The sequence below is a fragment of the Scylla paramamosain genome, chromosome 1 (genome assembly GCF_035594125.1).
Source record: "Scylla paramamosain isolate STU-SP2022 chromosome 1, ASM3559412v1, whole genome shotgun sequence".
NCBI classification, from domain to species: domain Eukaryota; kingdom Metazoa; phylum Arthropoda; class Malacostraca; order Decapoda; family Portunidae; genus Scylla; species Scylla paramamosain.
This window is the reverse complement of record NC_087151.1, coordinates 20045296-20065903: the sequence shown is the minus strand read 5'-3', so window position 1 is coordinate 20065903 and position 20608 is coordinate 20045296.

The window sequence follows — 20608 nt, the reverse complement described above, 5'->3', positions numbered from 1 at the left end:
CTTAACGCTAAAAAGCATGGAAAGCAATCTATATGGGAAAACAAAACAATATCACATCTTTTCAATGTTTTTGAAATACGTCAAAAAGCATGCAAAGCATCCTTTATGAAGAAACAGAATAACATTACCAAAAGCTAGTATTTTGAGTGTTTTCGAACTTGTTACCTAGAAAACGGCAAAATGCAGGCTATAAAAAAAGTACTCTATGTGGGAGAATCGACAAGAATTTAGAAAAAAAAGAAAAACGTGTATTATGAGTTTTTAAGCTTCTTAGATAACAAAACGATAACACACATGAAAAACACTCTATATGGAGAAACAGAATAACGATACAATAAAAAAAAAAGTATTTTGAGTGTTTTTCACATTGTTAGGTACCAAAATGCCCCCCAAAAAAGCTTCCTATATGGAAAAAAGAAACTACATTATAAAAAAAATAAATAAATGTGTTTTTTGAGTGTTTTTGAGTTACATACGAAAACGCTAAAACGCACCCTTTATGGAGAGGCAATAACTTACGTGTACGTTTGTTTTAGAGCTTGTTACATAGATAAAACAGCAAGATGTATGCAAAGTACCTTCTATGGGGAAACGAAAAGTTTTAACGAGAGAAGTGTATTTAGAGTGTTTAAGAGCGTCAAAACGCAAGAAAAACACTCTATATGGAGAAACAGAACAACCTTACCAAAAACGTGAAACGAAAAGTTTTAACAAGAGAAGTGTATTTAGAGTGTTTAAGAGAGTCAGAATGCAAGAAAAGCACTCTATATGGAGAAACAGAACAACCTTACCAAAAACGTGAAACGAAAAGTTTTAACGAGAGAAGTGTATTTAGAGTGTTTAAGAGAGTCAAAACGCAAGAAAAGCACTCTATATGGAGAAACAGAACAACCTTACCAAAAACATGTATTTTAATCGTATTTCAAATTGTTAAATGCCAAAACGTCAAAATACACGAGGAAAAGAAAAAAAAACGTGCCTTTAAGTGTTTATGAGCGTGGTAGGCACATACAAAAAAAAAAAAATCACACAATATGATAAAACAAAACACTACCAAAAACGTCTCTTTTGAATGTTTTGAACTACTTATGTACCCAAACGCTAACACGCATGCAAAAAAAAACCTTCATGGAGAAATAATATAACTTTGCCAAATACGTGTATTTTGAATGTTTTTGAGCTTGATATCTTGAAAAATGCCAAAATTCAATCAAGATACTCTATATGGGGAAACGAAAAGACATTACGTGAAACGTGTATTATAAGAAATTTTGAGCTTCTTAGGTACCAAAATTCTTAAATGCATGAATAACACTCTATATGAGGAAACAGAACAACAATAACAAATACGCGTATTTTGAATGCTATTTACATTGTTAAGTACCAAAACTCCAAAAGGCATTCAAAGCTCCCTATATGGGGAAACCAATCAACATTACCAGGACCGAGTCTTTTCAGTGTTTTTGAGCGTGTTAGGCAACAAAACGCTGACAAATATGAAAATCACCCATTATTGAAATAGAAAACACTATTACGAAAAGTGTTTTTATTTATTTATTTATTTATTTTATTTATTTATTTTTTATTTATTTATTTTTTTTTTTTTGTGTGTGTGTTTTTGAGTGCATAGCACCGTTAATGGAAAAACAAAATACCATCACCAAAAACAAGTATTTTTTTGTGTTTTTGACCTTATTAAGTAGAAAGAAGCCAAAACACATACAAAGTAACTTATATAGGGAAACGAAAAGACTACGAGAAAGGTGTATTTTTAGCGTTTTTGAGCTTCTTAGGTACCAAAACTCTAAGACGCATTAATAGCACTCTATATCGAGTAACAGAACAATATTACCAAAAATATATATTTTGAGTGTTTTCCACATTGTTAGGTACCAAAATGGCAAAATGCATGCAAAGCACCTTATATAGGGAAAAGAAATGACGTTTCCAGAAACGTGTCTTTTGAGTGTTTATAAGCGTATTGGGCTATAAAATAATAATAATGAAAGTGCATGGAAAGCACCTTATCTTTTATGGAGAAACACACTAACTTTACCAAAAAAGTGTATTTTGAGTTTTTTTTTTTTTTTTGTGCTTTCTGTGCTAAATATATGGGAATAAAAACATTACGAAAAACGTATCTTTTGAGACTTATTTTTCAAATATCAAAACGCTAAAACGCATGTAAAACACCCTTCATAGCTAAACAGAATAAAATTTTCAAAAATATGATTTTTAATGTTTTTGGTTCTTTTACGATAAAAAATGACAAAATGCATGCAACATACCCTGTACAGGGAAACGAAAAGACATTACCAAAAACGTGTATTGTCAGTGTTTTTGAGCTTCTTAGGTGCCAAAACGCAAGAACGCGTTAATAGCACTCTATATGGAGAAACAGTACAGCATTACCAAAAACTTGCATTTTAATTGTTTTCATATTGTTATGTACCAAAACGCCAAAATGCATGCAATGCCCCTTATACGAAGAAATGAAATGACATTACAGGAAACGTATATTTCTAGTTTTTGTGCATGTTAGGCACCAAAACGCTAAAAAGCATGGAAAACACCTTATGTAGCAATAGAAAACAACATAATCCAAAACATGCCTTTTGAGTGTTTTTTAGCTTCTTACGAATCAAAGCCTTAGACGCATGCAAAACGTCTTTTATGGAGAAACTGAATAACGTTACCAACAGCAAGTATTTTGAGTGTTTTTGAATTTATGACAAAAAAAAAAAAAAAACGGCAGAATGCATACAAACTACACTGTTTAGGGAAACGAAAGAACATTACAAGGAGCGTCTATTAAGAGTGTTTTTGAGCTTGTTAAGTACCAAAACACTAAAATGCATGAATAAGACTCTATATATGTAGAAAAAAGAAAACCATTACCAAAAACGTGTTTTTTTCAGTGTGTTTCATACTGTTAGGTACTAAAACGCCAAAATGTTCTTACTCACATGGAAAATACCTTATATGAGAAGCGAAAACAACAACCAAAAATGTGTCTTTTCAGTGTTTTTCAGCTTCTTGTGCAACAAAATACTGAAACGCATGGAAAACACCCTGTAAGGAGAAAGAGAATAACAATACCATTATGTGTATTATCATATTTATGATATTTATGTACCAAAATACTAATATGCATGAATAGCATTCTATATGGAGAAACAGAACAATATTACCAAAAACGTGTATTTTGAATATTTTTCACATTATTAGGTACGGAAACGCCAAAATGCATACAAAGCACCCCCCCTATATGGGGAAACTGACCGGCACTCCATATGGGAAAACAGACAAGTCTTTTGAGTGTTTTTGACCGTTTTTGGTACAAAAAAAAGGGAAAATTCAAACAATGTACCTTTTATGTTTTAAACTAAATGACATTAAGAAAAATCTGTTTTATGAGAGTTTTCGGGCTTCTGAGATACGAAAACACTAAAACACATGAATAGCACTCTATATAGAGAAATACAACATTACAAAAAAATGCGTATATTGAGTGTATTTCACATTGTTAGTTGCCATAACGCCAAAATGCATACAAAACACCCTATATGAGGAAAAGAAATTATTCTTTTTTTTCCAGAAACATGTCTTTTAAGTGTTTATGAGCGTGTCAGGCACAAAAAAGCTAAAAAGCATGGAAAGCACCATATATGGGGAAACAACACAACGTTACCAAAAACGTCTCTATTGAGTGTTTTTTTCAGCTACTTACGTACCATAATGCTAAAACGCATCCAAAACTTTTAGATACTAACTCTTAGATACTAAAACGCTAAAACGCATGAATAGCAATTTATTTGGAGAAAATAGCAACGTTACCAAAAACGTGCATTTTGAGTTTATTTCACATTCTTAGGTACAAAAATGCCAAATGCATGTAAATCATCCTATATGGGGAAAAGTAAACGAGATTTTCGGAAACATGTCTTTTGAGTGTTTATGCGCATGCTAGACACCAAAACGATAAAAAGCAAGGAAAGCACCCTATACAGGAAAACAAAATAACATTACCAAAAACATCTCTTTTCAGTGTTTTTGAGCTATCTACGTACCATAAAGAATGCAAAAAAACCCTCATAAAGAGACAACATAACTTTACGAAAAATGTGTTTTTAGCCTGTTTTATAGAAAAACCGCCAAAAACCATGGAAAATACACTATATAGGGAAACGAAAAGACATTACGAGAAATGTGTATTATGAGAATTTTTTAGTTTGTTAAGTGCCAAAAGGCTAAAACGCATGAATTATCACTCTATATGGAGAAACAGAACAACATTATCAAAAAGGTATATTATGAGTGTTTCTCACACTGTTAAGTACCAAAACACCAAAATGCATGCAAAGCACCCTTTATAATGAAAGAAAGCGACAATACAAGAAACCTTTGCTTCTTCCCAGTATCATCCCACATGGGAGTACGAAACAAGATTACGAAAAACGTCTTTTGAGTGGTTTTGAACTTCTTACATACTAAAACGCTAAAACGCATGGAAAACACACATAATGGAGAAACAGAATAACATTACTGAAAAGAATTTTGAGTGTTTTTGAGCTTGTTACGTATAAAATCGCCAAAAAACACATAAGAGGGAAACGAAAGGAGACGTGTATCATGACTGTTTTTGAGCTACTTAGATACTAAAAAGCTAAAACGCATGAATGCCACTTTGTATGCAGAAACAACAACATTACCAAAAATGTGTCTTTTCAGTGTATTTCATATTGTTAGATAACAAAACGCCAAAAACGCATGCAAGGAATCAATCCTATATAGGGAAATGAAACGACATTTCCAGAAACATATCTTTTGAGTGTTTATGAGCATGTTAGGCACCGAAACCCTAATGAGCATGCAAAGCATTCTATATGGAAAAAAAAAAAAAAAAATCATTACCAAAAACGTGTCTTTTGAATGTTTTTTGACCTACTTACATACCAAAACGCAATAACGCATGCAAAACACCCTTTATGAAGAAACATAATAACTTTGTCAAAAACGTGTATTTTCACTGTTTTTGAGCTTATTATGTATTAAAAGGACAAATTCCATGGGAACTATCCTATATGAGTAAACAAAAGAAAATTACGGGAATCATTTTTTATTCGTATTTTGTTTTTTTTTTGTTTTTAGCTTCTTAGGTACCAAAATGTTAAGAAAAAAAAGCACAAATAACACTCTATATGGAGAAATACAATAACAATATTACCAAAAACCTGCATTTTTTGTGTTTTTTCACATCGTTATGTACCCAAATGCCAAAATGCATGAAAACACAAACTACAGAAAGCTAAGCAATATTTTCAGAAACATATTTTTGGGGTATTTATTAGTGAGTTACAACCGAAAACGCTAAAAAGCATGAAAAGCTCCCTATATGGGCAAAACAAAGCAACATTACCAAAAGTGTGTCTTTCGAGTGTTTTTCAGCTACGTACGTACCAAAATGCATACAAAACACCCTTTATAGAGAAACAGAACATCACCAAAAACAAGTATTTTGAGTGTTTTGAGTCTGCTACGTACAAAAATGCCCAAATGAAAAGAAAGAATCGTATATGGAGAAACAGAACACCATTACCAAAGTCGTGTATTTTCAGTGTATTTCACATGATTAGTTACCAAAACGCCAAAATCCATGTAAAGCTCCGTATATAAGGAAAAGAAACGACATTTAAAAAAAAAAAACATGTATTTTGAGTGTTTATGAGCGTGCTAGACACCATAACTCTAAAAAGCATGGAAAAATACCCTATATGGAAAAACGAAATAACATTACCTAAAATGTTTCTGCAGTATTTTTGAGCATCTAAAGTACCGAAACGCTTAATCGAATTCAAAAACACCCTTTAAGGAAAAACAGAATAACATAACAAAAAAAAAGTATGTTGAGTGTTTTTGAGCTTATTACGTACAAAATACACCAAATGCATCAAATTAACTTTAATGGCTAAATGAAGACATTACAAAAAAATGTGTATTATGAGGGTTTTCAAGCTTCTTAGGTACCAAAACGTTATAACGCATGATTAGCACTTTCTATAGAGAAACAGAACAATATTACCATAAGTGTGTATTTTGATTATTTTCACATTATTAGGTATCAAAATACATAAAGTGTATATTGAGTGTTTTTGAGCTTCTAAGGTAACAAAATGCTAAAGCGCATGAATAGAAGTGTGTAAGGAAAAACAGAACAAAATTACCTAAAGCGTGTATTTTGAGTCTTTTTCTCATTTTTAGTTACCAAAACGCCAAAATGTATACAAAGCACACTGTATAGGGAAACCAAACGACATTAACAGAAACGTGTCTTTTGAATATTTTGGGCGTGTTAAGCACAAACGCTAAAAAGCATGGAAATTAGTCTATTTGAGAGTACAAAACACCATTACGAAAAACCTTATTTATTTATTTATTTTTTTTTTTTTTTTTACTTACGTACCATAGGGCTAAAACACATGCAAAACATCCTTTATGGCAAAAAAATAAATAAATAAATAAATAACATTACCAAAAACAAGTACTTTCAGTGTTTTCGTCTTGTTAGTTTGAAAAACACCAAAATGCAGGCAAAGTACCTTATATTAGGGAAACAAACAATACATTACGAAAAACGTGTATTATGAGTGTTTTTGAACTTCTTTGCTACCAAAACGCGAAAACATTAGGTAAAACGTATACTTTGAATGTATTTCACATTATTAGATACCAAACCGCAAAAAATGCACGCAAAACACCCTATGTGAAGACTAAAACGAGGTTTACAAAAAAAGTCCTTTCTGTATTTATGAGTGTGCTAGGCACTACAACCCTAAAAAAAAGCATGGAAAGTACCCTATATGCAAAATCAAAACAATATTATAAAAAAAAAAAAAACGTATTGAGTGTTTTTGAGCTACTTACCTACCAAAATGCAAAACAGCCTTTATGGAGAAACACAATAACTTAACTAAAAACGTGTATTTTAAGTGTTTTTGAGCTAGTAAGGTAGAAAAACGCAAAAAATTCATGCAAATTACCTTCTCTGAAAAACGAAGACATTACGAGAAACATGTATTACGAGAGCTTTTGAGCTTCTTAGGTATCAAAATGTTAAAACGCATGAATAGCACTCTGTATGGAGAAAATAACAACATTAACAAAAACGTGTACTTTGAGTGTTTTTCACATTGTTATGTACCAAAATATATAAAAAGCCCTCTATATGGGGAAACTAAACAACATTACCAGAAACGTGTCTTTTCAGTGTTTTTGAACGTCTTAAGCACCAAAACGTTAAATAACATTGAAATTACCCTATATGGGAATACAAAACACCATTACGGAAAACGTGTCTTTTGAAAATTTTTGAACGTTTTATGTACCAAATCGCTAAACCGTATGCAAAATATCCCTTACGGCTAAATAAAATTACTTTACCAAAACAAGTATTTTAAGCATTTTTGAGCTTGTTACGTTGAAAGACGCGGAAAGTGCATGGAAGGTATCCTATATGGGAAAACAAAAGGACATTATAAGAAAAGTTTATTATGAGTGTTTTTTGAGTTTCAGATATCAAAACTCAACAATGCATGAACAGCACTTTATTGGAGAAACAGCCCTACATCACGAAAAACGTACATTTTGAGTGTATTTCATATTGTTAGGTACCAAAACTCAAAAATGCACACAAAGCATCCTCTATACGGGAAAAGAAACTACTTTTCCAGAAACATGTCTTTTAAGTGTTTATGAGCGTTTTAGGCACCAAAAAAATGAATAGCATGAAACAATATAGAAAAAAAGGTCTTTTCAGTGTTTTTAGCTATTTACGTATCAAAATGATATAACGTAGGCAAAAAAAACTTTATTGAAAAACACAATATCATAACCAAAAACAATTATTTTGAGTGTTTTTGAGCCTGCTATGTATAAAAACTCCAAAATGCAGTCAAGTACCCTATATGTGGAAAGGAAACGATATTACGAGAAACGTATATTAAGAGTGTTTTTGAGCTTCTTAGGTACCAAAATACATACAAGAATAGCACTCTATATGGAGAAAAAGAACGATATCACAAAAAATGTGCATATTAAGTGTATTTTACATTGTTAGGTACCATAACACCGAAATACATACAAAACACCCTATATGAGGAGAGGAAACGACATTTTTAGTAACATGTCTGAGTGTTTTTGAGCTACTTACATAACAAAACACTAAAAAAAGTACAAATATACTTTGTGGAGAAACAATATAACTAAAAAGTATTTTGAGTGTTTTGAATTTGTCAGGTACAAAAAACGCCAAATTTCACGGAAACTATCCTATGTGGGGAAACGAAATGACATGATGAGATATAAGTATTATGAGTGTTTTCCATCTTCTTGGAAACGAAACCTCGAAAACACATGAATAGTACTCTATATAGAGAAACAGAACTACATTACGAAAACAGTTTATTTTGGGTGTATATTACATTAACAGGTACCAGACTGATAAAATACACGCAAAGCATTTTAGAAGAGAAAGGGGAAAAGAAACGTGCTTTCCAGGAAAATGTGTTTTGAGTATTTATGAGTGTGCTGCACACCATAATGCTAAAAAGCATGGAAAGTAATCTATATGGGAATACAAAACAATATCACATTTTTTCAGTGTTTTTGAAATACATCAAAAGGTATGTAAAACAGCCTTTTTGGAGAAGCAAAATAACATTTCCAAAAACTAGTATTTTGAGTGTTTTCGAACTTGTTACGTAGAAAAACGGCAAAATGCATGCAAAGAACCCTATGTGGGGGAAATGACAAGAAATTAAGAAAAAAAAAATACTTGTATTATGAGTTTTTAAGCTTCTTAGGTAACAGAACGCTAACACGCATGAAAAGCATTCTATATAGAGAAACAGAATAATGATACAATTTTAAAAAAAGTGTATTTTGATTGTTTTTCACATTGTTAGGTACCAAAATGCCAAAAAAATACTTCCTATATGGGATGAAAGAAACTACATTACAAAAAAAAACGTGTTTTTTGAGTCTTTTGAGTTACTTACATGCGAAAACGCTAAAACGCACCATTTATGTTTTAAAGCTTCTTACATAGAAAAACAGCAAGATGTATGTAAAGTACCATCTATGGGGAAACGAAAAGCTATAACGAGAGAAGTGTATTAAGAGTGTTTAAGAGCGGTAAAAATAAGGCGTTTTGCATGCATTTTGGCGGTTTGGTGCCTAACAATATAAAATGCACTTAAAATATACGTTTTGGTAATTTTGTTCTGTTTTTCCATATAGTGTTATTCATGCATTTCCGAGTTTTGGTACCTAAGAAGCTCAATGACACTAATGATACACTTTTCTCATAAAGTCCTTTAGTTTCCCCATATGCGGTACTTTCCATGCATTTTGGCATTTTTGTTCGTAACAAGCTCAAAAACACCCAAAATACTTGTTTTTGGTAAAGTTGTTGTGTTTTCCATAAATGGTGTTTTGTGTGCATTTTCGTACATAGCTGAAAACACTTAAATAGCTGAAAACACTTAAAAAAATATGGTTTTGGTAATGTTTTCTTTTCATATATAGAGTGCTTTCCCTTTTTTTTTTTTTTTAGCGTTTTCGTGTATGTCTCAACAATTACTATTATTATAGATATGTATATTCACTATTTCATATATTCATCCCACATGTGCCAGGGCCAGCTATGCACATGTGTTCGTTTTCCTTCTTGGTTATTTCTCCTCCTTGTCTATCTCAAGGGAATTTCGCACCCACTTCCAGTCCTTAGGGATAACAGCTACTCGTACATACATGTGTTCCTTCTCTACCTCTCAAGGGAATTTCACACCTACTTCCAGTCCTTAGGGATAACATCTGCGTTCGTCTTCCCTCTCTATCTCAAGGGAGTTTCACACCCACTTACAGTCCTTAGGGATCTGCTTAGTGGATCTGTGATCCACTTAGCTCAGATAAATACAAGCCGCATGGTAGCAAGCTCTCAATTCATTTGACAGTTCAGTCAGAGAGTTCAGTCGCAATCAGTCAATCACCCAATCAGGAGCAGTCAGTCTTGGTCTTTCACTCAGCTTCTCAGTCACAGTCAGTCTTGAGAGATGCTGCTCAGTCATCAGTCACATCACTTCAGAGAGAGAGAGAGAGAGAGAACAATCAATCATCACATTACAATTTCATCTCGAATCCAGTGTGTACAATCAATCATCTATTAAATCAAGAACTCTCATCATCGTTTCCTTAACTTGCACACATCGACCAAATCAACCTTATACCCACGACCTCCAAGCTACCAGAATCACCGCCTCATGACCGGATCTCCACGCTACCAACGCACCAAGCATGATGGTCAACTAGGCAAGTAACATCAAACAACTCAGAACAGCGGGTAGACAATCAAACAACTCAAAATATTTGTGCCTCACATGCTCATAAACTCTCGAAAGGCACGCATCTGGAAATGTCGTTTCTTTTCCCCATATAGGATGCTTTGCATATATTTAAACGTTATGGCCCTTAACAATGTGAAATACACTCAATATACACACTTTTTTGTAATGTTGCTAATTTTCTTCATTTAGAGTTCTATTAGCGTTTTGGAACCTAAAAAGCTAAAAAAAAAAGGACTTATAATACACGTCTCTTGTAATGTCCTTTTGTTTCCTTATATAGTGTTTTTTTCATGCATCTCGGCGTTTTTATATGTAACAAGCTTCAAAATACTGTTCAGAACATTGATTTTGGTAATGTGATTCTGTTCCCCATGAAGGGTGTTTTGCATGTGTTTTACCATGTTGGTATGTAAGAATTTGAAAAAAAACACTCAAAAGACACGTTGTGCTAGAAAATATAATAAGCTTGTAGTACTTCTGCAGAGGTGACCAAAGAAACAAGGTGGTAATGCAGCTACAGATATATTAATATAATAAGATAATACTTGTTACGACCACAATTCCCAGTCCCTTCACCAAGCTGCCGCAACTAGATAAGCTTAACTGAGCCACCTCTTATGTGGACTCAGTGCAAGGCTCAAAGACGGGTGTAGGGCCCCTTGTGATTCCTGCACCCCATTCACAACAGTCATAACTCCAGGCCACACTAAGTTGTGGTCACCAGACTGTTTTACAGACTAGGGAAATACTCCAAACAACACTTAACACCCACCGCTGCAGAAGAATCGACAACCACTTCTAGAAAAAACAGTTAACATACAATAACATGTATAATGGTCAAGGTATAATTCCCCGTTTGGATTCTGCCCTCCGTGACAGTCCTCCAACTGCCCAAAAGAGTATTATAGCCTCAAGCCTAGTAGTATCATTTACTGCCTTCCGGGACAACAGGCTTTGTCAGGACCTGAGGAGGGAGTAAAGTTCACTACACAGCTAATTACTCAAGTACTCTGTGTTTGAACTGCATCAGCCCGCAGTTCATTTAAGACAAAACAGGGTTACTAGCCAAAGACACAAGATACTACTACGAAAGAGTGCCCACGAACACACAGGAGGGTCAGTCACCACTAACCATGTAAGCTTGGCCGAGGAGTCACTTCCCCGGTTATAGTGCATGTAATACACAACTACCCTTACTGGCAGACTACTATGGAGACTCCTATTCTACATAAATAGGCCGGGGCGTACAGCCGGTAATAACTGACCCAGCTAACTATTATCCCGCCTTAGTCCCCTTCAGATATCAGAGCACATCTTAATACATCTGCTCCTTCCCCCAGGAGCGACTCTGATGGCATGCCATATTGCGAGTGTGGACCTTATCAAGTTGCAATGGGGAAACCTGACAGCAATTTTCCGTAGACTTCAGTGGCAGTCCATTTCAGGATGGAGACCCAGGCTTGGGAAAGGGGAGGGTGGTGATTCACGACGGCAACACCAAGGGGGGGGGGGGGGACGGTGACGGCGACACTGACGGAGAGGTGGGGGGGGGCGTGCGTCCTTATCCTTCGGCGACGATGGAATGACTAAATGAATCAATGATGGTGGGTGGAAAATAATTGAGTGAAAGGAGTGGAGGGGGGGGTGTGGACTGGCGGCCAGACGTGGAAGTCGCCCACACACACACGTGGTTAGGGGGCTGTGACGGCAATGCCGTGTAGGTCGCCCTTTCGCGTCCCCCCATCCCCCAACACACCCATTCAGGGGCGACTCTGACGGCAAGCCATATTGCGATGGGGATCCTGATAGCAATTTTCCATAGACCCAGGCTTGGGAAGGGGGGGGTGATTCACGACGGCAAACACCAAGGGGGGGAGGGGGAAGGGGGGGGAGCGGGACAGTGACGGCGACACTGACGGAGAGGTGGGGGAGGCGTGCGTCCTTATCCTTCGGCGACGATGGAATGACTAAATGAATCAATGATGGTGGGTGGAAAATAATTGAGTGAAAGGGGGGGGGGGGTGTGGACTGGCGGCCAGACGTGGAAGTCGCCCACACACACGCGTGGTTAGGGGGCTGTGACGGCAATGCCGTGTAGGTCGCCCTTTCCCCCTTTCATTCACGGGTATCCTGGAGGGTGGGATGGCTGAGTGTTGCCATTGCGTGTTCCCTCTGAAAACCTCAGTACATTCCAAAGTCGTCGCCGCTGGATGGTCAAAGGTCGGACGGAAATGGAATGGGGTGGGGGGAGACCCGCACGTGTCAGGAAAGTGGCGGGCGACGCCACCAGGTCCCATGCGGCCTTACGCCACCAGGAGCCATGCAGGCTTTTTTTTTTCTGTTTTTTTGGGCGGGAACGGGAAGTCGAGGGCTTAGAATGGGCCGCCGCGTGGACGTCACGCGCTAGTTGCCCGCGCGGATCCTGGACAGTCTGGGTGGCGAGACTTGCCATCACGCGTTCCCTCCGACATCTCAATACATCCCCTATGGTCAAGGTCGTCACGACAGCCTCACGAGGTTCCATTACCTGTCCATCCTTTTTACCTGGAGGAAGCGTCTGTGACGGCCAGGTTGGAGTGGCGGCCTCTTCCACTTTCACCGACCACCAGCGGCGTGGCTGACGTAATACTTATGCCGGATGGTCACCTTATTATTATTATTATTATTATTATTATTATTATTATTATTATTATTATTATTAGAAAGGTTATGCAGAGTCGATGGAACATTTTAGTTTTATTAGGACAAATACAGCTCATTGCTTATTAGGGCAAATACATCTCTTTCATTCAAAACATTTGCGAATTGAAGGCGAAGAGATCATCGTCATCGCTGTCAATGACGGGCGTAGTTTTAATAACTCTAGGAACCAGCTTCTTACGAGGAGCGGCTGGAGCAGCGGGGAGTTTTGGTGTGCTGTCGTCCTCTGGCGTGTTAGGGGGAATATTCTTTTTTTTTTCTGTTTTCCTGCGACTTCTTCTTCACCTCCTGACCCTCTTTGCCGCCTACTGCCGACTCATCTGACCGTTGCGGCTGTGCTCCGGTCGGAGGTGGCATCAGCGACTCCTGAGGTGGCGGAATCGACTGCGATGCCGGCTGCTGCTGTTTCAACTCCTGTCCTGATGGAGCATCAGGAGGTGGGCTGGCCGGCAGTGGCGACCGGTCGTCATCACTAAAGATCAATTTCTTCCTTGCAGGTTCTGACATTTTCTCCACATTGACATCCTCATGGTCGGCACGGCTTCGCTTACCCCCAGCATCGCCCAGATAGATATCAAAGCGGAAAGAGATGCGTTCTGTAACAGACAAGAAAAAAAAAAAACGATGAGAACAATGGAAAAGTTTTTATTTTCCCCTCCCACTCTCCCTCTTCTTATTCATTGGCAAAGAACGTTAATGTAATTTACAATGGTGAAGATGTCAGATGCCGTGCAAGGCAATGGCGTACTCACCCGCAGTTCTCAAGATGAAACGTTTGTTAGCTTGCTCCATTCTTGGAGATGAGGCTTCGACGTCCGACTGGGTTGAGAGGTGATGGCGAAGTGACGCTTATCCGTCAGCAATTACCCCATATTGACCCCCTTTCCCACCCCCCCCACCCCCAATCTACCTTATTACCGCTTTACAGATGTTACGACATCTCGCCCAGCTGCCGGCTGGGCAAAATGTAGGCATGCAATGCGGCATATTACGAAATATTACGTATGCCATACGAGTAATTTTTTTGTCATTATATAGATATTGATGCTTTTTGAAGGTGGCGTGAATAATGCACATTGCACGTTTTAATGTATGCCAACTCAGTAGAAGGCAAAAGAACATGCAATAAATGCCACACACGAGGGAATTCAACCCCTGAAGTCGATAATTTAATGTGCTAATTTTCATATGTGGACAAGTTTGCATAAAATGATGTAAGACAGCGGAATTGTATTTGGGATGCAAGTTATAGCTATCGTAATAGCCTATGGTCTGACTTTGAAAATTAAGATAAACAGTAATCCAGTGGCCCATGGTCTTTGAGTCACTCAATGTATTTAGAATGAAAACGCATGGCTTCACCTGTTTTCTGGCAAGATTTATCAGATCTGTGACATGGCGATGGTCGTGACAGCCTAAAAAATAAACTCGATCGCCCAAGATGCCTGCTAGACCGGCCTGTATTTCACGTGCATTCATGACGGCTTATGCGCGGACAATGCAGCGAACGTGACGATAATGATCAATTTCTATGACGCCAGTAGTGTCGGCGAAAAACATTATGACGCGGTTGTGATTAAGTCCCTTAGCAAAAGACAGATTAATTCTTAGATTTCCTGATTTATCCAGAGGGATGGCATTGTGCACGTCCTCCGTCACAAAGTTAAAGAAACATACTGTCCGACCTTTATTAAATGCATCAAATGTTAGGGAATTACGTGTGTCCAATCCTAGTGACTCAAGGGTCATGTAAAACAATTTTGACGCGTGATGCGGGAAAGAGCTGCGAACGTTATAAATGGTCACCCCGTTCACGGTGATATGTACATGTGACAGATCGGCGTGTTGAAAATATAAACCATTCTTATCAATTACGCCTTGTAAGCTGTCCATATCAACTATTCCCATGGTCAAATTTTGAGGTATGATTTGCGCAAAAGGTAATTCGGCAATCAAAGACGTTTGATTGGCGGCTAACACATACGTTTTATTGAGCGTTCTATTAAAAGTGTATTGCATTGGATTTCGAGTCAAGGAGGTATTTAACGATTCTAAGGCGGGCGGATGTGGCGTGACGCGGTCAACCCATAACTTAGCCATCTCGAGCTTAAATTTGAAACTGCTGGCATCTTGGTGTGAATTAAGAATCCATGTTTTGTTAGCCAATTCTAATCGAATTCTCACATCAACAGAGTCAAGCAGATAAGCGTCCAGACTTGATATATCCGAAAACAAAAAGCGCAGTCATCGAAATGCCGTGCGTTTTACAATCTTTCATCATTTGCTTCTCGTCTTTATTCCCTCCCGTGAAATAGTCTTCATCAAATTTATTGATTATGCCTTTTGATCCATCATAATCGCGGTGGTAGAAGGCGACGCGACCGATAGAGTCAATTTTATCCTGAGGGATTGTTGTAATCATTTTAATGAAGGCGTGATAGTTGAACAAAGAGGATGACTCCACAAGCTGTTCGTTAAAATAGCAAGCGCATGACTTAAACATCGTATTATTCAAACCATTACTAAAAACGACGTGATCGTCATCGTCTAGTGGCGCACCGTGTGCCTTCGTCGCGCTAACCCGCAATTCTAGAGACAGCATTGATAGATCCAAAAATTGTCCTGGAATACCAGGCAGTCTAAATTCAATGTAAGGATCGTTAATCCCCGCATGATTATTAGCATTTGCGTCTAAATTAACGGGTAAAACGTCCAACTTTCCCCTCGCAGCGACTGACGATTCGATGGTATGCAGGCGATTCACCCGCGGAAAGTTCTCACTCACGGCCGTCAGATAATTGCTCAGGGGGGTGGAGGTCGCTCTACCCTGCACATCCGGTCCGTAATGAGTCATCTTCGCGACTAAGCTAAATATTGAAGATATCTGCTTTATAGCAAGTCTTTCTTTTCAGTTGCCTGGTTGGTGGTTTTCTCTTTTTTTTTTTTTCCGACTCCAACTTTCCTCTTTTTCATTACTCGTCCGCCTCGAACTATCCTTTCCCCCATGCCCTTCACGGCTGCAACACCTCTATTTCTTAATGATTCGCGAAGTCGCTTCCCCTCTAAAACATCTGTTAATAAACCTTTTCCCATTTGGAGAGCTTCGGGTGCCACAGTGCGCATGAGAAAGGGAATTGCTCTTTTAGCAAAGCCACTCAAAACGGAAAATAGGCCACCACCTCTTCTTGAATGGGGTGGAATAAAAACCCGGATGTCGTCTAAACCTCCACCTTTGCTTTGCGTAAAAAGCAAGTCTTATTCCGCTCGAGTGGGAGGTGCGAACGCTCTCGTCATGATGGATGTCACGTCATGAATAAGACGTCGAGCATAATCACCGACTATTTATTTCTGTATGATATGCAGCAAGAGTGTAATCGATTTACCCTCCCAAAGTGAATGACTCGGCTAACTTGATCCGCGAGTTGACTCGCAATCGAATCGATAATAGTTTACTGAGCGATTTATACGCAGTCTTTGGCGTTGTCCAGACTCGTCAAATACAGATAATGCTCCGCTCCCGCCATGACCAAAATAAATAATAACTGCCAGCCCAATTAAGGAATACATTCATACTCGATTCGTCAAACACACATCAACTTTATTTCAAAATTTACATGATATAGTTATTCAGACTTCCTCACCAGAATAGTTTCAACTCCAAAAGGTTGAAGTCGCTGCGCCAGCCCTTCCACCATAGGCAGGTAATTATTCCTCCACTCATCCTGGCAGCGACCTCTACATCCCAGTCCTTCCGGGATAATAATTTGCTCTACTTCAGCGTTCGCCATGGCTAGCAGGGCAATCTTTTTCAGGCAATTCTGGAAGTGTTGGCGTCAATTCATGCTTGTATCCATCTTGAGTCCTTCCACGTAAGGCAAATCCTTCGACGTCGCGATTGCCTGTCGCGCCTTCTCGTTACCCTCGACGGCCTCGCCCCAACCATACTGAGTCACGCAGGCCACCAGGTGAGGGAGATTTACGCTTCCTGTGGGAGGCGCGTGGATAATGATACGTCCTGGGTCATCTCTCGTGTCTGCCGTGGCCCGATGAAGCGAGTAGAGTCTCTTTCTAGCTGCATGTGTATTCTCGTATGGGTAAATCGTTTTGAGATCCCGCGCAATCCCACTCGGTTCGGTGGAGACAGCATTTACTGAGTAAATGATATAAGCGGCGGTCGCGGAAGATGCCATCGGTCAGCTTGCCCTCGACCACCTTCATCTTGACGAGTAATTGGAGGGCTGATCCACACGTTGAACCCTCTGTGAGGGGAGTGAGGGGGAAATGTGACATCGCGGACCTTTATTCGCACGTATTGGTCGATATTATACCTCCTGCGTAGTAGAATTTATTCATTCAAATTGACGCAGGTGTTATTTTTTTTTCCTTTGTTGGTGGGAAGGGCTGGAGGGCGGGGAACGTATTATTTATTAGGGGATGTGGGTAATGGGGGGGGGTGAACCTTTTTTTGACCATAACCCTCATCAATTATCCATCCGTGGGCCTGCACTTCTGACGCGCCTAACACGTGCTCTCATGTATTATTGATGTACTTACTCGTTTACAGAGTAAGATGGGGAGCTTTCTCATTTAATATGCTTCCCAGATGTCACCAACTCCGCCACCTATCAGTTTACTTCGTTGAGTCGTATTTCTGATGGCATCCACGGGGAGTTGCGCCATGCGAAGTAGCAGTGATAATAATGGACGCTTATCGGGTGAAAGTCTTTTCGCGACCCCCTTTTCGTGACCGAGTACTCGTATGAGATCAAACACGCTTATACCAGAAAATGGTGGAAGTAAGTTACTGCGCTCATCCCATGAAATCCCAGGTTTACCCTCCAATAATTTCAAGAGAGATAGACCATATTCTCTAAAGGAAGGAGGAACGGCAACTCGAATCAAATCATCCAAGGGTGGATTGACGGGCGCGCGTGGTGGTGGTGTCGCGGTGGTTGTGTCGGGGAGGGCGGCGGCTGGCAGCGGAAGTGAAATTTTTTTTTTTCTTGACTTGTTTTGACGTGAATCGGTGCTGAGTTGCGCTGTCGGTCGGTTTAAACTTACACCTCTTGGCAACTGAGACGGGAACTAAACAATATTCTTTCATCTCTCTAGTAAACTTGTTATTGCCGACACGGCTATTGGGAGTAACGCGGCCAATATGCTGCCACCTCGTTTGGAGATTAGAATGGCCTTCTTCTTGTACACGGGCGTCTTCTTCAAGGCTACAGTGCGAATATCATTCTTGAATTTTTTCAGGCGGTTAATGATGGTATCGTCGTCCGTCAGGCGTTTCTTCAAAAAGTTGGCGAATATTTCCGAGATGCAATTGACTTCGCGCTTATTCAAACTTTGCAAGACCTGCTTCCGCAATTTAGGGGTGACGTGCGAGAGGAGGAAAACCAAATCCTTGTACTTCAATATCAATGGTTTTTCCTCATCCATATCTTATACTAAGTCGTCCGCATCTATCCAGCTGTCAAATTTATTTGGATATCCACGCCAGTGGACGAAGTACTTTCTCTTACCTCGCTCGACCTTCGATCGTAATATATCGACCTGGTAATGTGAAGGAAGAGAGGACTTGATTAATTCTTCCCTGTAGAAAGCGCCGGTCACGTCCTCCCTCGCCAAATCCCTTATGAAATAAATAGGGATTTTATGTGAGTAATCCACACGACTTATCTTAAAAAGCTCCTCGGTATTGTTGACGGTATAACCCTTATTGAATTTAAATTGCGTTCGGGAAGCACGTTGCAAGCGTACAATGTCTCCCACGTCTAATTTATGACTGACAACTTTCTTTCCCCTTGGCCGATTTAAATACATTCGTTTAAATTGCTTCCTGACTTGTGACAGCTCGCGGAGGCGGTGAACCTGAGCCGGTGTTTGGCTGCCACCCAAACCGCGGTGTGGGGTGTGATTGTACGTGTTTATTAGGGTGGGCAAGACGTTAATATACGTCAGTGTATTGTTCTGCGTGAGATATTTATATATTTTTGTCTTTATGGTTCGGATGACCCTTTCTGCCAAACTCGCCTTTGTTTCACGCGAGTAATTGGAATACAAGGTAATACCTTTCAAAGTTAGATATTTTTTCACTGCTTGATTATAAAATTCGGATCCCTGATCGGTAAAAAAGACGTGACACGCCTGTAAAACTCCCCGACTCTAGAACTTTTTTCAGCGCTTGCAGGCTACTGCGTCCGGATTTACTTGTCAGCGTTGCCACTTTCAAGTACCTGCTGAAGACGTCCAAGCAAAACATGACGTATCGGACGCCGCCATTGTGTCTGTGCAGCCTCGCAAAATCAGCCAAATCGCAAGTTAAAATGACGGACGGTTTAGGAGCGAGAATTTTTCGTCGCGGAAAACGTTTCAGCGTCGGCTTGTGAAGCGTATAAGTGCGGTTGCCCTGCAGAAATGCCCTCACATCGCGGAGTGTTAGATTCTTATCCCTTTTCTTCCCCTCTCTGTAGAGTGCTTGCACACCTCCTAAAGCTGCAGGATTCGTCATATCCCGGTAAAGTTCGTCCAAAACGGCGTTCATAGCAGATAGACATTCTCACAGGGTGGCTCATCCACAATATTCATGCGCAGTTGAATTTCTTCGGGTGCGTTCGGGGATAAATCACACAACAAATAACCGTGATCTCGTCTAAGCACGACATTTTTATAAATTTCCACAAAGTGTTTGGCGTGCTCCCTTCCATAAAGTTGCCTGCCCAGACATTCAATTTGATATATATCTCTGTTTTTCATAAGAATGTAATGTGAGGCATTTAAAGTTATCGTTCTAGCATACTTTCCGGGGAAAAAGACATTCTGTGCTATCATTATAACTGACAAATTTTTATGTCTCCCTTTGGTGAAAGCCTCTGCTATCGTTTGAGAATTGCCAGCCGTGAGGAAATTGTCATCTAATATGCGTTTGCGGGTCGGCGTATGGACTGTCATCATCCATCACGGGATCAATAATTTTCTCATGCACTTCGACCTTATCTTGAAAAGGGGAATTCTGCTGCAGCGAATGCGATGAGACGCCACAAATGATAATTCTGTTAAATCCATGCTGATATTTCTCTATAATTTTATTGCAGAGGTGTGTTTTGCCGGAATTTGTATAACCTGCAATAATTTTGCGTGCAGGATATCTGAAGAGATTCAGCATCCCTTCGCTAAATGTCTTGTCCATGTTAAGTTCAGAGGGTTACTAAAAGACGCTACGATATGTTTACAGTATTTATTGCTTAACCTTTATTTACATGGTCATGTAGGTAACAGCATAACTAAACTCCCAGCTGCATCCTCATCCCTGCCTTCTAATTATGACGTGGATCTCCCCCGACCCACACCTCTTCCTCAACCTCCTCCTCCCTCTCCTTAACCTACCAAAGTACAAATGTTCTTACATTACCTCCTCTTCTTCCGCCTCCTCCTCCTCATCCTCCTTATCCCACGTGGACAGTACAAATGTTCTTACAGCACATTAACAAATCCCCTTTCAT